Consider the following 7,387-nt stretch of genomic DNA (forward strand, 5'->3'; position numbering starts at 1 on the left):
CAAGGGTTATCACTGTTTGATTATATCACACAGAAACTTGGCTACCAGATGACCAACCAATTAATTAATATGCATTTATCAAACACCAACTATGTATGAGGGAGTAGTTAGGTGGGACAGTAGACAGAGTGTCAGACCTAGAGTCAAGAAAACCTTAATTCAAATCTGGCTTAAACACTTAATTGCTGTGTGATCCCAGGTAGGTCATTTATTGTTTGCCTCAGTTTCCTCATCCAGGAAAATGAGCTAGACTAGGAAAGCTCAAACCACTCCAGTATCTTTGCCAAGAAAACCCAGGGGGTCACAAAAAGTTAGACACAACAAAGAAACAAAAAATCTACAGAAAGAGCACGCACATCATTTATTTTATTCCACGGCACTGATATTTGCAGTTATATTTAGCCATTAACCACAGGACATTTAGGTTGTTTCCAATTGATATAGCTGTGTTTTAACAACGTAGCTATAAATATTTTTATACAAAGAGCTTCTTTTTCTCTAATTACTTCTTATGACAAATTCTAAATGATGATTTTATCAGGTCAAAGGTTATCATCAGTCCTGTGACATATATTGCTTGATAAGTTTCCTAAAAACATTGTCCCAATTTCTGTGACCAGAATGCTATGATTATACCTATTCTTCCCACAGTCTTACCCACACTTGAATTTATAATTTTCTTGTCATTTTTATAGGCAAGAACGTACAGTTCTTAGATGTTTTAAATTTGTATTTCTTTTCTGATAAGGTTGAATTTTGTTTCAAATATTTGCTATTTTTCCCATTTTTGTAAATTATGAGGTCATATCCTTTGACCCAAATGATTCCCTTTTAATATACCTGATCTTTATAATTGTTTAAATGTATCTGATGATTGGGAAATATTATAGAAATTTGTATAATGATAGGTTTTAATTTTTAAAAAATACATATGTTAGCTCCTCTGGGCTTATTCCCCAAATTTGGAATGCTATGTTGAGTCCAGGGAGGCAGTTGCCATTAATCTCAGGATTCCAGGGAATAGTTCACAAGTCCCCCATAGAGTCTGTTTCCCTTTAATAGTCAGCCAGTAGCCTCAATTTTTTAGCAAAGACATTTACTTAAGTGACATAGCAAGAAGAGTAGTTACAAAGTATTCCCCCCCAAACTTTGGGGTTTAATCTCCCACAAATATACACAGAGGTCATGGGGATGGGGGTAGAAGAGTGAGCATGAACAATACTATATACAATAGTACAATAAAAATTACAATAGTGGTGAGTAACATGACATCAAGGCAATCCACAACTCAATAACTGCAGGGCCTTGATGTCTCTTCTTTCTCTGTAGGGTCCTTTGGAAGTTTGCCATTGGGAAGTGGTCACTGGAGGGAAAATTTGCTTGGTTTGGCTGCTGAGCTGGTCTTCATTGACCTAGACCTAACTCAGCTACTACTCTGCCATCTTTTCAGACCTCAAAATGCCCAGAATACCTAGAAAAGACAGCTTAGGGTTGCTGTCTGGTGACATTCAGCCCCTTTGACTTCTACCAACTATTGTCACTGGTGGGATTTCTGATAGAATCTCTGGATATCTCAAACTTATCAGGTTTTCTGGGTACTTGGAACATTTGCTTGACTAAGATCTGGAAAGAATAAACACAAAAGAAACAGAGAAATGGCCTATCCTCACTAGGTGGGGGAAGTTTGCTCAGCTGCCTCTTCCCTACCCAGAAACTCAAAGTGGCTCTCCTCACTCAGAGTCTCCGAGGAAAAAGAATAGAATATTGGCAGATAGCACTTTTGTATGCAGCCAGTTTTGACTCAACAACTCCTGAAAAATCAGGTGGTCTTGGCTCTACAGTCAATTAGAAGCCTGTTCATCATCACACAGTACCAAACCTTGAGTTCCTCATGGTGTAATTGGACTATCAGCAAGCAGGAAAGATCTGAGCATATTTCAAGAACATGTTTCCATTCTAGACTTTAAAAATGATATACTTATTCAATCAAAAACAAGTGTTTAGTAAACTCTAAAAAGGAATCAAGCTAGGTCCTAGGACTATAAAGACCTACCCTTGAGGAGCTGATATTCTAGTGGGTGATGCAAATTGTATTCATATAGATACATACAAGATAAAAATAAAATAATAACAGGGTGAAGGGAGGGAGAGAAAAAGAAGGAGAGAGGTAAGGAGGAAAAGAGGGAGAAAGGAGAGAGATAAAGAGAGAGTAAGAGAGAGGGAGAGATAAGGGAGAAGAGGGAGAGAGGGGGGAGAAAGAGAGAATAAGAGAGAGATAAGGAGAAAGGGAGGGAAGAAGAGAGACAGAAGGAAGTAGAGAGATCCAGGATGGAGCTCTTGGAATCTACCCACAGTTAGGGGAGGATCCAGGACAGAGCCTTGAGATAAACCTACAGTTAGAAGATGTCATGTGGATGATACTTAAGCAAAGAGACTAAGAAGGAGCAAATCAGACAGGTAGGAGAACCAAATGAGAGTAGTGTTTAAAGAGCCCAAAGAGGAGAAAGTGTCCAGAAGACAAGGATGGGCAACAGCATCAAATAATACAGAAAAATATGGAAGAATAAGGACAGAAAAGGCCATCAGGTCTGGCATCTGAGGGATGTCTGGTAACTTTGGAGAAAGTAGTTTAAGTTGAGCCATGAGGAAAGAAGCCAAACTGCAAAAAATTAAGAAGTAGAAAAGGAAATGAAGACTTTTTTTTCTAGGAATCTGGCAGAGAAAAGGAAGAGAACTGTTTCAAGAAAGCTTACAAAAGACGGCAGGGTCTAATGAGGATTTTTTACAGATGGGGAGGATTGGGATCCTCTTCAAACATTCAAGAATGAAATAATTTTTTTTCTCATTGTTAATCTATTTCCCATTTTTAGTTAAAATTAAGATGAGTCAGCAATATGACTCAGCAATCAAATAAGTTTGTATGATCTTGGAATCATTAAGCATCTTCTCTAGAAGAACTGTGTTCGGTTCTGGGTTTGACAGTTTTTGGAAGGACATCAACAATCTGGACTCATTCAGGAGAGGACATATAGATTAGAGAGAATCCTTGAGAATGTGATATATAAAGACTGGTTGAAAGAAGTGAGAATGTTTAGACAGATAGACAACAAACAATCATAAGCATTGTGCTGAATGCTGGCAATACCAATATAGGCAAAAAAGAAAGAAGGACCTTGCATTCAATTTAAAATATAGCCTCAGACACTTGCAAGCTGTATGACCTTGGATAAGTCACTTTTGTTTTCCTCTGTTTCTTCAACTGTAAAATGGGGATAATACCAGAACTTATTTCCCAAAGTTGTTGTAATGATTAAATGAGATAATAATTATAAAATGCTTAGCAACTTTATAGTAAACCACATAGTAAAGCAGGATATAAATGTTAGTTAATATTATCATTAATAGGGAAAGACAGGATATAAAAGGGAGCTGAAAAGTGTTGGTTTGGAGGGAAAGGTACCTAGGAGAGCTGGTATTAAAGTCCAGAGGGTAAGGAATGAACATCAGCTAATTTGGGCTCCTCCCAAAATGGAGACCAAGGTGGAACTCATCACTGGGAGAAGAGGTCTAGTATGGTGAAAGATGTTCCAGGGTAAGAAGACTGAGCCATGATGGTGATATCTGGAGAATTAGAAACAAAGCCACAAGGGAAATGTTTAGCTTGAAGAAGAAGAAATCGAAGGGGTCCCAGAATACCCTCCTTCAAATATTTGAAGGGGTGTCGGAAGTAAGATTAGGCATTCTGATACTTGGTCCTGGAGATCCAAACTAAGTCTAATGGATGGAGGCTTCAGAGGTACATTTAGATTCTACAGGAGGAAATTTCCTAAAAATGAGCTATCCCAAAGTGGAATGGACCTTTCAGTGAGGGTTATGTGATCACTAACTGGGAATGATAATATATTGAGTTAGACTAAAGAAGGTTTAATGAAGGAAGTGAGTTTTGATATTTAAACAAAGAGGGAGAACATGATTTGACATAAAAATGGGATTTTAAGAGAGAAAAAGGCCCCCTTATACATCTAGGGTGAGTAATGAAACCTCTGAAATGGTCACATCATTAGAATTCTCCTTGCCTATTTCCACTGGACTGGAACCAATAACCATATTTTATATAATCGCAACTTCAAATAATGTGAATTTGAATATACACTCTCTCTCTCTTCAGATTCCTGAATTAGGACATCACTGAGCTCCAGCAGCAGAATTTTATGCGTTTACTAGTTGAGGCATTATTTGTGATTAATTAACATTTCATTTGCATTTGGATACAAGCATAAGTCATGAGCCAAACAAGTAAGAATACCGAATGTACTATTGCAAGGCAGTGGGGGACAATGGGAAATAACCAACAAACCAACAAAAACTTTGGACTTAGAGAAAGAGGACCTGGTTCTGCCATGTATGACACCTCTTGTCCTCAGTTACCTAGTCTGTAAAAATGAAAGAGTTGGACCGGATTGATATAAGGTTCCTTCTGACAACAATCTTACAAAATGGAGCTCAGTCTCTAATCAGAACAGTTCTGAAACAGCTGATTCTTTAATTATGGACTAATAATCCTTGGCAGAGAAGCTTTTTAAACCGAGCACTAAATTTGCTCCTGACTGGCTCAGCTAGAAAAGTGGGCTAAATATAGTGCTGAGAAACCAGATCTGTCACATGTAGAGTTCAACCACAAAATGTCAGTCAAGTATAGCAAAATGAAAACAGAACACTTAAATGTCAGCACTCTGATGTTGAGTGTTTGATATGACGTGTTAATGAGGTTGGCTTGGTTAGAGTGGCGAATTTGAATAATGTTAAGGGAGCAATCAGTACTGTTATTTATGGTCTAACACTCCTACACTAAGCTCAGTATGTTGAGAATGGGGAGATTCCCATCATCAATGAAGCTAAAGTCAATCATCTCTCTATAATTAAAGGATACATCTGTGGCCATCCTCTTCCTTTTATTTCCTTCCTTTCTCTTCCTTCTTTCCTTTCTTCCTTCCTTCCTTCCCTCCCTCTTCCATTCCTTCCTTCCTTCCTCCCTTCCTTCCTCCCTTCCTTCCTCCTTTCCTTCCTCCCTCCTTCCTTCCTCCCTCCCTCCCTTCCTTCCTTCCTTCCTTCCTTCCTCCCTCCCTTCCTTCCTTCCTTCCTTCCTTCCTTCCTTCCTTCCTACTTCTCTTTTCTCTCTCTCTCCTTTAAAATTGCATTTGATGTCTTCTATTAAGGCAGCTAAATGGTGCGGTGGATAGAGTTCTGAGCTAGAGAAAGGAAGACATCTTTCTGAGACTTAACTAGTTGTGTGACCTGAGGCAAGTCACTTCACCTTGTTTGCCTCAGTTTCCTCATCTGTAAAATGAGCTGGAGAAGAAAATGACAAACCATTCCAGTATCTCTGCCAAGAAAACTCTAAATGGGATCATGTAGAGTCAAGACACAATTGAAAAACAATTCAAAGATGGTGAATTGAATAAAATAACTGATCCTGGAGTCAAGAAGAGCTGAGTTCAAATCTGTCTTCAGACACTTACTAGCTGTGTAACTCTGGGTAAGCCACTTAGCCACTGCCTGCCTCAGCTTCTTCATTTGTAAAAAATGGGAATAATTATAGCATCTGTCTCCCAGAGATAGTATTTCTTTGCCAAGAAAACTCCAAATGGGGTCATGAAGAGATTGACATGATTAAAAGGATTCAACAGCTACAATGTGTGCATACATTATATAAAATATACATACATGTATATTAAACAAATGAATAAATAAACAAACACATGAGTGAATGCATAAATAAAAAAATGGGGCTGGTCAAGCAAAGATGGTTTGGTCTGGAGAGGCATGGGAACGATGAATTGATTGATATAATGACTCTTTCCAGAAGGAATGGTCATTTTCTTTAATGACTGTTTCCAGAGCTAGAGTAGGAAAGTAGGAGGGGGAGGGGGAGAGAGAAGCAGAGTACTAGGGGGTGGGGCAGCAGAGTAGGTACAATGTGGTCATGGTAGATGGATGAATGGATGGATGGGATGGGATTAGATGAGCTGTAATAATTCACTCATCTATCAAGATTATTCATTCCCAAAGCAGGAGTTCCAAAACTGATTAGCCTAATTCATTCAGGGAGTGGATCAAAGCAGAAGGTAGGGGAGGGTAAACATGGTCTCTGGAGGGACTGTCTGGACCAAGCTGCTCTAGGAGAGCAGAGGGTAGAGAGCAGCATTAGCCAGGTATGTATGATTGACATACTTACTAAGTCATTCTTGACCCTATCAGTATCATCCATGCCCTCCCAGAAACAAACTCATGACTGGGTATTTGCCCAGCATGCTAGGGTGGGGCTGTGGGGGCTCCTCCTTGTCTTGTGATATCAAGATAAGACATTCTAAGAAACAGAAAAATCTCAATCTTGCTAGCTCTGTCCTTAATATGGCTAAGCATGGCAGAGGTGTAATTTCACTGCTATAAGGAACTCTCTGAGGAGGAGAACCCTTCTGTTAGTGCAGATTGGCACTTTCTCTCTAATGCTTTTTTTTGGGGGGGGTGTTGCAAGGGAAACAGGGTTAAGTGGCTTGCCCAAGGCCACACGGCTAGGTAATTATTAAGTGTCTGAGACCGGATTTGAACCCAGGTACTCCTGACTCCAGGGCTGGTGCTTTATCTACTGCACCACCTAGCTGTTCCTTCTCTAATGCTTTTTGAAAAATGTTATTTATTTAAGGCAATGGGATTAAGTGACTTGTCCAAGGTCAAACGGCTAGGCAATTATTAACTAGTGTCTGAGGTTGGATTTGAACTCAGGGCCTCCTGACTCTAGGGCTGGATATACTCCAGTGTATCCACTGCACCACCCAGCTGCCCCCTCTGTAATGCTTTCTGAAGATGCTTAGATGATCTAGCCAAAGAACTCCAGAAGGGGGCAGCTAGGTGGCACAGTGAATAGAGCACTGGCCTTGGAGTCAGGAGTACCTGGGTTCAAATCCAACCTCAGACACTTAATAATTACCTAGCCATGTGGCCTTGGGCAAGCCATTTAACCCCATTGCCTTGAGAAATCTAAAAAGAAAAAACAAAACTCCAGAGTTTGTAAAAAGATGAAGTGAAATAGTTAATTCAGAAAACTCACAGGACAGAAAACAAATCCACATAAATCAGCAGGAATGCACAGCTGAAAGAGATTAAAGGAGAAATTTCATTCAAAATAACTACAGAATTTACAAAATATTTGGGAACCTATCTTCTAAGATACACTCAGGACTTACATGATTGCATTGTATCACAAAGTTGTTAAAACTGTATATTTTATAGGATAAACAGCACCCCAGACCCTTATCATAACTTAGTTTAGGAATGAGTTGAAGTTAGTGTGTTTTTGTCTTCCCCCATTAGAATGTAAGTTCCTTGA

Source organism: Macrotis lagotis, chromosome 1 (genome assembly GCF_037893015.1).
Source record: "Macrotis lagotis isolate mMagLag1 chromosome 1, bilby.v1.9.chrom.fasta, whole genome shotgun sequence".
NCBI classification, from domain to species: domain Eukaryota; kingdom Metazoa; phylum Chordata; class Mammalia; order Peramelemorphia; family Peramelidae; genus Macrotis; species Macrotis lagotis.